Source organism: Pongo pygmaeus, chromosome 15 (assembly GCF_028885625.2).
Source record: "Pongo pygmaeus isolate AG05252 chromosome 15, NHGRI_mPonPyg2-v2.0_pri, whole genome shotgun sequence".
Lineage (NCBI taxonomy): Eukaryota > Metazoa > Chordata > Mammalia > Primates > Hominidae > Pongo > Pongo pygmaeus.
Genome location: NC_072388.2, coordinates 105,618,469 through 105,631,943, shown reverse-complemented (window position 1 = coordinate 105,631,943; position 13,475 = coordinate 105,618,469). Strand labels below are relative to the sequence as shown.

The window sequence follows — 13,475 nt, the reverse complement described above, 5'->3', positions numbered from 1 at the left end:
TTCCAGAGGTGACTTCAAGGTTGCTAGTTAACAACCCAGGCATTGCCGAGATGATGCCAGCCCAAGATCCAGGTGGACCGGGACGCCAGAGAGCCGCCAGAACAAGAGGCACAGACCTGGTTCTCAGTCCAAATCTTGCATGCCTTTCTTATCAACTTTTCCTTTTTTAAAGCCCTGCCTTTCCTTCAAAATTGAAGTGGTTGCTTTGGATGGGAATACGGTCACTTCCCCTTCACCATTATGGTTAATACAATTATCTTTGTACCAGATCTCGCTCTTTTTAATTGGATCCTGCAGGTGGCAGATTCTGGACCAGAGTGAGGTTAGAAACTGAATGCACATACTGGGTGGTTCATAGACGCGGCGTTCTGTGAAGTTTATGGGTGGATTCCTGGGGAAGCCTGCAAGCCTGTTAGTGATTAGCAGAACCGCATCCAGCTACTGGGATCTGCACGTCAGGTGCCGTGAGCCCCTCACCATGTTCCCTGGTCCCAGCTGCCCGCGGATGGTTCAGCCTTGACAACGGGCTCGGTGTTCTGGGTGGTGGGAGAGCAAGGGGGCCCCTTGGGCAGCGTCCTACAGGGCTGTGAATCCAGGGGCCCACCCGGTGTTCCCTGTGGAGTCACTCAGGGAATGAGGGGGCCTCTCAGGGCACAGAGCTGTGCCGCCTTTGTGCAGTGGTGGCTGAATACAGTGACACTGGGCGCGTGGTGAGAAGCGGGGCAAGGTCAGCTCACTGGACCCTCCGCCCTGAGCCTCAGATGAGCCGGGGGTCCCCAGACAGGCCCGGCCTCTGCCCTGAAGACACTGGAGCCTTTGCTAGGGCCGCCACCGAGCAGCCTTGACCTCAAAGCAGCGGGAACCTCTCTGCCCACCTCGGGAACCTGAAGGCAGCGGCGGCCTCTCCCAGCCAGGACCCCGCCGGCCTCCGGGTCTCCAGGCCCAACCCTGTACAACCTAAAGGAAGTCCGCGCTGACCTACCTGGACACAGCGCCGTTGGGTGGGCGGGCGCGGCGGGGCGAGAAGCACTGGGCAGCTGCCACAGAGATGCGCGGGGACTGCCGGGAAGTGGGCGGTCCGGGAGGCGCGGGGCTGCTGGGAGGTGGGCGGTCCGGGGACGCGCGGGGGATGGCGGGACGTGGCTGATCTGGAGATGCCAGGGGGCAGCTGGGACGTGGGCGATCTGGAGAGGTGCGGGGGCAGCTGAGATGCAGGCGGTCCGGGGACGCGCGGGGGCTGGCGGGTTGTGGGCGGTCCAGGGATGCGAGGGGGCAGCTGGGACGTGGGCGTTCCGGGGACGCGTGGGGTCGCCGGGAAGCGGAGTCTAGGACTTAGATCCGCCTTCTCTTCAGGCCATGCAGCCCCGGAGCTCTGAATCCTGGGGTGACTCCTGTCCATGTTGGAAGAGACCCACCCAGTCCTGGCAAGGGACAAAGGCCTTAGGGCAAGAAATGTTAGCAGAGTCCTGGAAGACGATGTGGGGAACGGGTAGCGGCCACCGGATGGTGATCATTCTTCTACAAGACCTTGACATGGATGGGGAGAAACAGAGAAGAACCCTCCACGTTTGCCCCACTGGACATGCCCACCACCCTTTACCAGCCCTTTCTAGAAGGCCTGTGCATGACACATTGAAAAAGCCGCTCTCGACCTTCCCCTGACCTTTTAAAAGTAAACATTTGCTGCATCTAACCCGCCTAGATGTAAGGAGGTTCCCAATGTATGATAGAGTCAGAAAATTACATGCCTTGTAAGTTACCATGTGCTTGTCTTTTGTTTTTCTTTTTCTTTTTTTTTTTTTTGAGACGGAGTGTCACTCTGTCGCCCAGGCTGGAGTGCAGTGGCAGGATCTTAGCTCATTGCAACCTCAGATTCCTGGGTTTCAATAATTGTACTGCCTCAGCCTCCCGAGTAGCTTGGATTACAAGTGTGCACCACCATGCCTGGCTAATTTTTGTAGTTTTTAGTAGAGATGGGGTTTTGCCACGTTGGCCAGGCTGGTCTTGAACTCCTGACCTCAGGTGAGCCACCCACCTTGGCTTCTCAAAGTGCTGGGATTGCAGGTGTGAGCCACCTTGCCCGGCCATAAGTTACCACGTGCTTTTTAAAAAATCATAGCAAAGGGGTGTCTTCTGGAAATGACATTTGAAATGGAGTTATTAGACCACCCCTGTAAGGGACACAGTAACCACACGTCCACGTTCGTTCAGTGGGTGAGAGGACATGGAGGGGAGACCTGGGCAGGAAGGGAAGAGGGTTTCATGCCAGACTGCTCATATTTAAAAGACATTTTCATATCATTGTCATTGTTTTCTTGTGTGCATTTTATTCCTCGCTATTGTACACATTACTGGAAATGCTAAATGTTCTTTTGAAATATCTAGTCTTTCTAGATGTTCTGAAGTGCCTGGTATATGTTAAACTTACAGGTAGTAAAATAATAAATTTCGTAAATATCTTTTTGTTAAAATTACATGTAGTGTTTTATTTTATTTCGATGTTGGTGGGGGGTGGGGAGGAATGGCCAAATCCCTGCTTGATCAACACACATTGTGTTTGTGCTCTGGTTGGGTAAGAGAGAGGAGGAGAAAGTGCAGACTTCTAGGCCTCTGTGCGCACTGGGAGGCGAGATTAATGATCATCTCTTCTGTCTGTGTGTTTGTTTTATTTATCTATGGATATCCCGTGTATAAAGTATGAACAAGTCCTATTTATAACATCTTATCTTTTCAGGTGTTAAGTTGCCAGTGTATGACGGAAATAGCGTTATTAAAGGAAAGCAGCTTGTTCACATTGAGTTAAAATTCATAAAAAGCCCGTCTTCTGAAAAGGACCCTTGGGCCCTCCCGCCGCAGCCTCCGGCGCCAGTTGCAGGAAGACCTGGCCAGAGTGAGGTGGGCGGCACAAGCTGCTGCTGGCTGCGGGGAAGGCGGAGGAGCCCGTGTCCACGCAGGTGCGCCGCAGGCTCGCCACAGGCTCGCGCGGCCCTGGTTGCTGGGCTCGGCGCGGGCCGCGTGGGGGCGCCTGCTGGGAGTGAGGAGGCGCCATCCTGGCTCGCCTGCCCCAGGAGGACGCTCTGGGCCTGCGCAGATGCAGTTCTTGAGGATGGGCGCGGGCGCTGGGGGCCGTGCTCCTTGGGCTGCTGCGCCTCCACTGAGTCGCCTGGGTGTGAGGACCTCGCGCCGGCGCCTCCAGGAAGGACGCGGAGCCGCCGCGGCCGAGCCGAGGGCTGCAGCTGCTGCCCGACGCCCGCGAGAAGGCCCTTCCGCCACCGCCCGCGGGTCCGAACTTGGAGCAGCTGCTGCCAGCTGAGGCGCCAGCGGCGTCGGGAGCTCCTCAGAGTCAATGTTTTGTGCTGGATTCGGCATGTCCTCTGAAAACTCGGGATTTTGTCACTGAAATGGTGACAGGAGGTGAGAAGATTTTTAGACGTTGCCTTCCCTGGCCGGGCGCGGGGCTCAGGCCTGGAATCCCAGCAGTTTGGGAGGCCGAAGCGGGCGGATCGCTTGAGCTCAGGAGTTGGAGAAGCTGCCTTCGTGGTAACTGTGGTCTTAAGTTCAGCTGGCTTTTCCTTGAATTAGCTGCTTTTGTGATTTCTTTCAGGCTCATCTTTTGTCAGTTAAAAATCCAGTGGTAGGTGTAGCTTAGTGACGGGAAATTTTTGGTTTTGTTTTGGCTACAAGTAAGTCTTGGAAATTATTTTCTTTTACGTTCCAGTGTGAGCAAATCCAGAAGGATGTCAGATTAAACACCAAATTTAACAAATTCACCCGGACACTGTGGCTCACGCCCGTAATCCCAGGACTTGGAGAGGCCGAGGCGGGTGGATCATGAGGTCAGGAGTTTGAGAACAGCCTGACCAACATAGTGAAACTCCGTCTCTACTAAAAATACAAAAATTAGCCGGGCGTGGTTGTGCGCACCTGTAATCCTAGCTACTCAGGAGGCTGAGGTAGGAGAATCGCTTGAACCCGGGAGACAGAAGTTGCACTGAGCCGAGATTGCGCCCCTGCACTCAGCCTGGGCGACAGAGCGAGACTTCGTCTCAAAAAGCAGAAAACAAAATCATTCATTGGAATACTGCTCATCATTACAATTAATGAACGTTTGATAGACGCATAAACGAACTAAATTCACAAGTACATGTAAGTAAAATAAGCCAAAAAAAAAACTACATCCTGTATGATTACACTTTTATGCATTCTACAGAATAGAAACTAAAGTGACATGAAGGTTGGGAGTTGAATGGAGAAAGTGAGAGAAAAGAGGGAGGAAGGAGGAGTTGCAAGAGAACAAGAGAAAATGTTGAGGGTAATTGATTTGTTTTCTATCTTAATAATGGTGATGGTTACATCAATAATTTCCAAATTGTACATTTTGTGTGTTAATTATAATTTTATATCATTCAAGCTATTACAAATAAATACGTGTATAAATTTCTTAGGGACAGTGTGAGGGAGATGGATAAATCACATAAAAAGTCAGATATTTCTGAATGTACAATGAATAACCCTTAGCCCTATCTGTATTTTTTGGTAGATTCTGAAATGCAGCAGTTTTTTTTTTTTTTTAATGTTTTTATTACAAGAAGGGTTTCTTCAAACCACACCAGGTGTGTGTAACTCTGGGCTAAAGTTGGTTAAAGGAGCAGTGGGATCCGGTGGAGAGGAGCACAGACCCCGATCCTGGAGCCCATTCTTGTCACATATGAGCTCCAGGACACATCTCATAGCTCCCTTATGATTCTGGGTTTACATTCTCATCTGTAAATGGAGGACCAATGGGCATCTGCCTCTGACAATGTATTTTCATGTGTTATGATAATGTATGCTAAGTGTTTGCCACAGCACAATCTTTTAATAAGAAATTACATTTTTTTCCAAATATTATCATTGTCTTCAAGCCCCACCAGCCACCAGAAAACTTCATCTGCTCTGTGCCCTGCCCTGTCCTCAGACATCCAGCCCAAGAGACCTATATAGTAGGAGACATGCAAATAGTTCCCTCCCTCTGCTGATGATGAAAACCAGCCCAGCCGTGACCCTGCAGCTCTGGGAGAGGAGCTCAAGCGCCAGGATTCCCAGGTGTTTTCACTTGGTGATCAGAACTTAACACAGAGGACTCACCATGTTGTTTGGGCTGAGCTGGGCTTTCCTTGTTACTATTTTAAGAGGTGATACATGAAGAACTACAGATATTGTTTGTGAGTGGATATTAGAGAAACAGTGCATATGTGTGGCAGTTTCTGACCAGGATGTCTCTGTGTTTGCAGGTGTGCAGTATGAGGTGCAGCTGGTAGAGTCTGGGGGAGACTTGGTACAGCTGTGGCGGGGTTGGGGGTGTCCTGAGACTTTCCTGTGCAGCCTGTGGATTCACCTTGAGAAGCAATGACATGAACTGGGTCCACCGGGCTTCAAGAAAGGGGCTGGAGTGAGTCTCATACATTAGTGCTAGTGGTGGTAGCCTATACTATGCAGACACTGAAGGGTAGATTCGCCATCTGTAGAGACAATGGCAGGAGCATGCTGTACTTGCAAATGCACAGTCTGAGAGATGAGGACTCGGCCGTGTGAGAGACATGGTGAGGGGAAGTCAGTATGAGCCCAGCCAGAAACCTCCCTGCAGGAACCCTGGGGTGGGGGGAAATCAGCTGCAGGGGGCGCTCAGGACCCACTGATCAGAGTCAACCCCAGAGGGAGGTGCACATGGAGATTAGGGGCTGGATTCCTTCCAGGATGTGGGACTTCAACTTCTTCTGACAGTTTCGCCAGGGAACCGCTCTAAGTTTAGAATTCTGTGCCTACCAGTGTCATCTCTACATATTTAAAAAAGATCATTTTAATGTAAGGAACTAACTATTCTCACCTGCACGAAATGCAGATTGATTCTCACAGAGATGAAAAGTCCTCAATCGTGGTCACTAGGATCAGACTCCTGAGGAATCTCAGGCGTTCCTGGTGAGTCTTCTCCAATCAGACCCAGGAAAGACACCTCAGTGAGATTCCATGACTAGAACAGGCTTTATGGATTTTTAAAAAATAGAGAGACTGAGCCAGGGTCAGTGTCATGTAGAACCTCACAGGTTTCACATCTGACCCTTCTCCTGACACTAAAGTGTGCAAATCAGCATCAACACTGATCTGGTGCTTCTTTTGCTCCCAATCTGTGTTCTTTCTTGAGTTGTCCCTTTTTCATTTGCTTTTCCTGCTGCCTGAAAAAAGATGTTGTCTCTGTGTGGTCTAAATTCCAGGGCTCAAGCCCTTTTCTTGGAGCTCAGGTGGGTCTCAGGTTGTGGCTCCTGCAGCCACGTTGGGGAGGCTGATGGGACTTTCTTCTCTCCCATTGCTCAGGGCCCTCCACTACATTGTGTGGAGACTCATCTCAGAATAGATGTGGCCAGTGGGAGCTGAAGGGGACAAGCTTGTTTGGTCAAAATGAGATACAAATATGGAATTCACCCTGTGCTGTACAAACTGTCACAGAGTCACTTTCTTAAACAATAGTGTTAGAAAAAACTTGAGAAAGTTGTCAGAATCAAAATTGGGTCACTTGTGTTAAAACTCTGCTGAATGAAGCTGGGAAAGGCCGTGACGGAATGTTCTCATGCTCATATCCCTGATACCAAGAACTATCGTAAATAGACTCTTAAAACCACAATCTTGCACAAAGGTGCCCACAACCTTAAAAGAATTACTTCTCTGAGGAATCTTCCCAGCAACTCTCTGTTTAAGATTGGACTGATGCCACCCTTGTTATTGATTCTTCTATCCCGGAGAAATTGTCTCAAAACAGCTTATGTAACCCTCCTCATTTTTCTTTGAACCTTTATCTTTCTTTACCTGCCTGAGTGAACCCATGCATATTCCCATTGCAATGTCCATCTTCAAATAATTTCATTTTACTTTAGAGTCTCTTTTTATCTGTTATTCAGATTTGACAAGCTGCAGATGGACACATCACATTTCTGTAAGATTTAGTGGATGACAGTTTTCAGGCATGGCTGGGGAAGTACAATGTCCATAAGATTGACCCTCAATAAGTGCAGGCTGTAAGTCTCAGAGCTGAAGCTGCTGAATCACCATAGAATTTCATCTTCTCTAGTTCTGCTCTGATGGAATCAGGCCCACCTGTGTAATGAATGACACTCTACCTAACCTAGAGTCAACTGATGACAGGTTAAATATCTAGGCAGTAAATTTGCAACACCACCTAGATTAGTATTTGAATAACTACAAAGTATAGCTGAGCCAAGTATATCATAAAGCAGACTATTACTATTATACATGGAGAATCTTTAACATGACATCTACAATTCTTAATTTTTTTACATATAAAACTGATGGTTTTACAATCAGGCTGTTACGATTTTGCTAATGAGTTGTAGAAGTTACATGTATGTTTTAAATATTAACAGTTTTTTCAGATGCCTGGTTTGCAACTATATTCTCCCATTCTGTAGATTTGGAATTTTTTCCATGCTTTGCAAAATCTTTATATTTTGATGTAGTTCCAGTCCTTCAATTCTGCTTTTGTTGTCTGTGCTTTTAATCTTAAATTTAGGAAATCATTGCTAACCTTTTGGTGGGAGAGAATTTTACAGTTTCAGGCTATACATTTAACTGTTTAACCCATCTAGAGTTGATTTTTTGTGTTTATTCTAACCAAAAATTCTTAATTCTTTGCAAGTGAAAACCCAGTTTGTCTAACACCCTCTTTGGGAGAGAGTATGATTTAGCCGTTGCGTAGAAAATGTTATAAATCAGTTTGCCTTCATATTGGTTCTCAACTTGAAAATGAGTTTGCCATCAATACGTGGGTTTATTTCTGAGCTCTCTATATGTATTTATGCCAATACCATCCTGTTTTGATTATGTTTGTAATTAATTTTGAAGTCTGAGAGTAAAATGCCTCCAAGTTTATTCTTGCCATTTTGCAGATATTAGACAAAATATTTTAACATTTCACCATGAAGTATGATAACAGCTATGGCTTTTCATAATGAATTTTATTGTGTTTAGGTTATTTTCTTGTATTTCTATTTTGGGTAGAGTTTTTATGGTGAAACCTTGAAATTTTTTAATGTTATTTTCTGTCTGAGAAGTTAATGGGACTTTCTTCTTCATATTTAATTTGGCATACCAAATGTATTTATTTGAGGATTTTGAATCGTCTGTGCATCTCAAAAATAAATGTGAGTTGGTCATGGTGTATGATCCTTTTAAAGTCCTGTAGAACTTAGTTGACTATTATTTGGTGTGTGGAGGGGGCTCATTTATGTCTACTAGGAATATTGGTCTGTAGTTTACTTTTTTGTGACCTTGTCTATTACTGAAAATACGCTAATTTTGGCCTTATAGAAAGACTGGAAGGTTGGCATCTCACCAATTTTTGAAAAGGTTAGAGAATGGCTGGCATTACTTCTTTAAGTGTTGAGAGTCCTTTTTTCACTTAACATGTGACCTATCATGGAGAATATTTAGTCTTTGCTTCGGAAGCATACATATTACACTGCTCTTGTTTGGAAGGTTCTGTAGATGTCTATTAGGTCAATTTGTTCAATAGTGTTTTTCAAGTCCACTGGCTTCTTAAGAATTTTCTTAATGACGTTCTATCCACTATTGAAAGTGAGGTGCTAAAGTCTTCTCCTAATTTTTATTATTTTCTATTTATCTCTCCATGTCTCTTAAAGTTTGCTTAATGCAGTTATATTTCTTTTTGTACAAATATGTAAAAAATAAATGAAATAATAATTGCTAAGTAATTTTAATGGCAAAATCACATAATAAGAAATTATATTTTCCCAAATGCTGTCATTGACACTAAGCTCCTCCAGGATTCTCACATCTGCTCTGGACACGGCTCTCTCCTCTGGTGTCCCACCCCAGAGCTTGCTATAGAGGAGGAGACATGCAAATAGGGCCCTCACTGTCCTGATGAAAACCAGCCTTGCCTGCGTCTACGGGAGAAGAGCCCCAGTCCAGAAGTACCAGGAGTTTCCATTTGGTAGTCAGGTCTCTGAACACAGAGGACTCACTATGGAGTTTGGGCTGAGCTGGGTTTTCCTTGTTGCTAATGTAAAAGGTGACTCATGGAGAACTAGAGATATTGAGTGTGAGTGGACACGAGTAAGAGAAACAGTGGATATGTGTGGCAGATTCTGACCAGGGTATCTGTGTGTTTGCAGGTGTCCAGTGTGAGGTGCTTCTGGTGGAGTCTTTGGGAGGCTTGTTATATCCTGGGGGTCCCTGAGACTTTCTTTTGCAGCCTCTGGATTCACCTTTAGTACCTTTAGTAGGTACTGGATGAGCTGCCGTCCATCAAGCTCCTGGGAAAGGGCTGCAGTAGGTCTCATTTATGAGTTGTTGTGTAGGTAGCACAAACTATGCAGACTCTGTGAAGGGTCGATTCACCGTCTCCAGAGATGATGCCAAGAAATCACTGTATCTGCAAATGAACAGCGTGAGAGCCTAGGATAGGTCTGTGTATTACTGTAGTGGCATTCTGTGCATCCCTTGTTTAGGTACATGCAGAGATGCTGCTTTGGTGTGTTCAGGGGCTCCTGTTTTGGGGACACCAATTTTGGAGTTTGCAGTATCCTTGAGTCCAGTACGTTCATGGTGGCATTGGATCTGGGGTGTGCAGTGGCAATGAGTCCAGGATACATGCAGCTGATGCCGTGTCTCATGAGGACAACAACAACTACAAAACCATCCTATTAATAAATAGGCAAATGACTAGAATACACATTTTTCAAAAAATACACACAAATGACATATAGATATATACAATTTTAAATATGAGTAATAATTTTAAAAATTCAAATGCAATCTACAATAAATTATCACCCCATACCTGTTAGAACAGCTATTTTTAAAGAAGATGAAAGATAACCAGTATTGGGGCAGATGTGGAGTAAAGGGAGCCTATATATACTGTTACTGAAAATGTCAATTAGTACAGACATTATGGAGAATACTATGGAGGTTACTCAAAAAATAAAAATAGAACTACCATAGTTTCCAGCAAGCCCACTACTGGCTATGTATCCACAGGAAGTGCAATCAGTATGTCAAAGAGACATCTGCACCCCCACGTTCATTGCAGGAATATTTATGATAGTAATGATGTGGGAACATCCTAAATTACCATCAATGGATGAATTACTAAAGAAAATGCAGTATGTACCCAATGGAGTAATGTTCATCCTAAAATAAGAAGGGAATCCTGCATTTGCAACAGCAGGCATGACTCTAGAGGACCATATGTGAAGTGCCACAGGCAGGCTCAGAAGACAAGTAATTCATGATTTCACTGTAGTTTGTTTAAATGGTAGACTTACAGAAGTAGAGTAGAGTGTTGGTTACCAGGGTCTGGAGGGGTGGACTGGAAAAGGCGAGATTTTGGTCAAAGGGTAAAATGTTCCAGTTAGAAGAAGTAAGTTACGGTGTTCTAATGCACAAGATGGAAAATATGGCTAATAATGCATTATATATTTCAAAATGGCTAAAAATGCAAATGTTAAAAATTTTCTCACTAAGAAATGATACAGGCTGGGCGCGATGGCTCACACCTGTAATCCCAGCACTTTGGGAGGCTGAGATGGGCGGATCACAAGGTCTGGAGTTCAAGACCAGCCTGGCCAGATGGCAAAACCCCGTCTCCACTAAAAACACAAAAAATAGCCAGGTGTGGTGGCACGCGGCTGTAATCGCAGCTACTCAGGAGGCTGAGGCAGGAGAATTGCTTGAACCTGGGAGGCAGAAGTTGCAGTGAGCTGAGATCACGCCACTGCACTCCAGCCTGGGCAACAGTGAGACTCCAATTCAAAAAAAAAAAAAGAATGAAGTGATAGATGTGCGAGGTGATGGATATGTCAAATAGCTTGATTAACAATTCCATAATATATACATGTATCATAGCATGTGTGAGGTGACCTGTATGGAGGTGAGGTGAACTGGGGGCTGTGTAAGGTTACCTGGGGGTATGTGTGAGGTGAACACGGCACATATGAGGTGACCAGAGACACATGTGAGGGGACATGGGAGATATGTTGGGTAAGCCAGGGGGATGTGTGAGGTGACACAGAGCACGTGTGAGGTGACCTGGATGCATGTAAGGTGATTTGGGGCACATGTGAGGTGACGTGGGGGATGTGTGTGGTGACCTAGGGCACCAGTGAGGTGACCTGGGGGATGTGTGAGCTGACCTTGGGTGAGTGTGAGGTGACCCAGGACGGATGTGAGGTGACCTGGGTGTGTGTGAGGTAACCCAGGATGGATGTGAGGTGACCTGGGTGTGTGTGAGGTGACCTGGGTGTGTGTGAGGTGACCTGGGCACATGTCAGGTGACATCGGGGATTGGTGGTGATGCGGGTGTGTGTGACGTGACCTAAGGAGGTATGAGGTGACCTGGGGCATCTGTGGGGACCTGGGGAATGTGTAAGGTGGGCACATGTGAAGTCACCTAAGGCATGTGTGAGGTGACCTGTGGAATGTGTATGGTGACCTGGGACCATTTGAGGTGACATGGGTAATGTGTGAGGTGACCTGGGGCATGTGTGTGGTGACCTGGGTGCATGTGAGGTGACCTGGGTGCATGTGAGGTGACCTGGTGCATGTGTTAGGTTACCTGGGGGATGTGTGACGTGAACAGGGGCAGGTGTGAAGTGCCTGAGGAATGTGTGAGGTGAACTGGTGCATGTGTGTGGTGACCTGGGGGATTTACGAGGTGACTGAGGGATGTGTGACATGACCTGGTGGATGTGTGAGGTGACCTGCGGGATGTGTGAGGTGACCTTGGGTGAGTGTGAGGTGACCTGACATATGTATGAGGTGACCAGGGTGTGTCTGAGGTGATGTGGGGTATGTGTGCGGTTACCTGGGAAATGTTTGAGGTGACTTGGTGGATGTGTAAGGTGACCTGCAGGATGTGTAAGGTGACACTGGGGTTGTGTGAGGTGACTCAGGGCACATGTGAGGTGACCTTGGGGATGTGCGAGGTCACCTTGGGTGAGTGCGTGGTCATCTGAGATATTTCCCAACTTTGTAAGGACAGCCTGCAACAATATATGGCATTAGAAGCTTCACACTCTAGCACCATTAATGCGCACATCCTCAAGGAACTCTAAATGTTTCCAGGTTAGCTTAAATGCCATGGAGCAACACCTGCCCCAGGTACACTCATATATGCATCCTGGGTCTCCCTGCCAAGCTGTATCTCCTCAAATTTACAGTTTATATTTGCTCTGTGACATCAACTCTGATATGTTGAAGTGTTTTTTTTTTCTTTATTTGTATTTGTTCAGGTTTGTTGTTTCACTCTCATTACTCTGGGCTCAGTCCTCTCCTCAGGTGTCCCACTTCAGAGCTTGCTATGAAATAGGAGATATGCAAATAGGGCCCCCCTTTCCTGATGAAAAGCAGCCCAGCCCTGACCCTGCAGCCCTGGGAGAGAAGTTCCAGCTCTGGGATTCTCAGGTGTTTCCAGTTTGTCATCAGCAACAAACAAATTACCATGGAATTTGGACTGAGCTGGGTTTTTCTTGCTGCTATTTTAAAAGGTGATTCATGGAGAACTAAGGATACTGAGTGTGAGTGGACATGAGTGAGAGAAACAGTGCATATGTATGGCAGTTTCTGACCAGGGTGTCTCTGTGTTTGCAGGTGTCCAGTGCGAGGTGCAGCTGGTGGAGTCTGGGGGAGGCTTGGTACAGCCTGGGAGATCCCTGAGACTCTCCTGTGCAGCCTCTGGATTCACCTTCAGTAACACTGACATGAACTGGGTCCGCGAGGCTTCAGGAAAGGGGCTGGAGTGGGTCTTGGGTATTAGTTGGAATGGTGGTAGGATGCACTATGCAGACTCTGTGAAGGGCCGATTCATCATCTCCAGAGACATTTCCAGGAACTTCCTGTATCTGCAAACGAATAGCCTGAGGGCCGAGGACACGGCTGTGTATTACTGTGTGAGAAACACTGTGAGAGGACAGAAGTGTGAGCCCAGACACAAACCTCCTGCAGGAACGTTGGGGGAAATCAGCTGCAGGGGGCGTTCAGGACCCACTCATCAGAGTCAACCCCAGAGCACGTGCCCATGGAGGCTGGGGTTTGCTTCCTGTCAGGATTTGGGACTTCCTCTGCTTCTGACAGTTTCTCTAGGGAAACTCTTTAATAGATTTCTGTGCCCACCAATGTCATCTCTACATTTTTTTAATCATTGTAATATAAGGACTCATTCTCACATGCACAATATGTATATTGCCACATACAGGAATGAAAGGTCCTCAACCATGGTCACCAGCATCAGAGTTGTGAGGAAGCTCAGGGGTGCCTGGTGAGTCTTCTCCAGTCAGACTCAGGACAGTAACCTCAATGGGATTCCCTTGTGAGAACTCACACACTTTCATGAGAACGGCACCAGGAGTCAGTTCTAAACCATTCATGAAAGACCCACTCCATGACCCAGTCACCTCCCACCA

The 13,475-nt window shown here is 46.8% G+C and overlaps 1 pseudogene; it reads left to right on the top strand.

Annotated features, from left to right (window-relative positions):
* Positions 1-3,722: 3,722 nt before the first annotated feature.
* Positions 3,723-13,125, top strand: LOC129013261 (probable non-functional immunoglobulin heavy variable 3-35; annotated as a pseudogene).
* Positions 13,126-13,475: the final 350 nt, after the last annotated feature.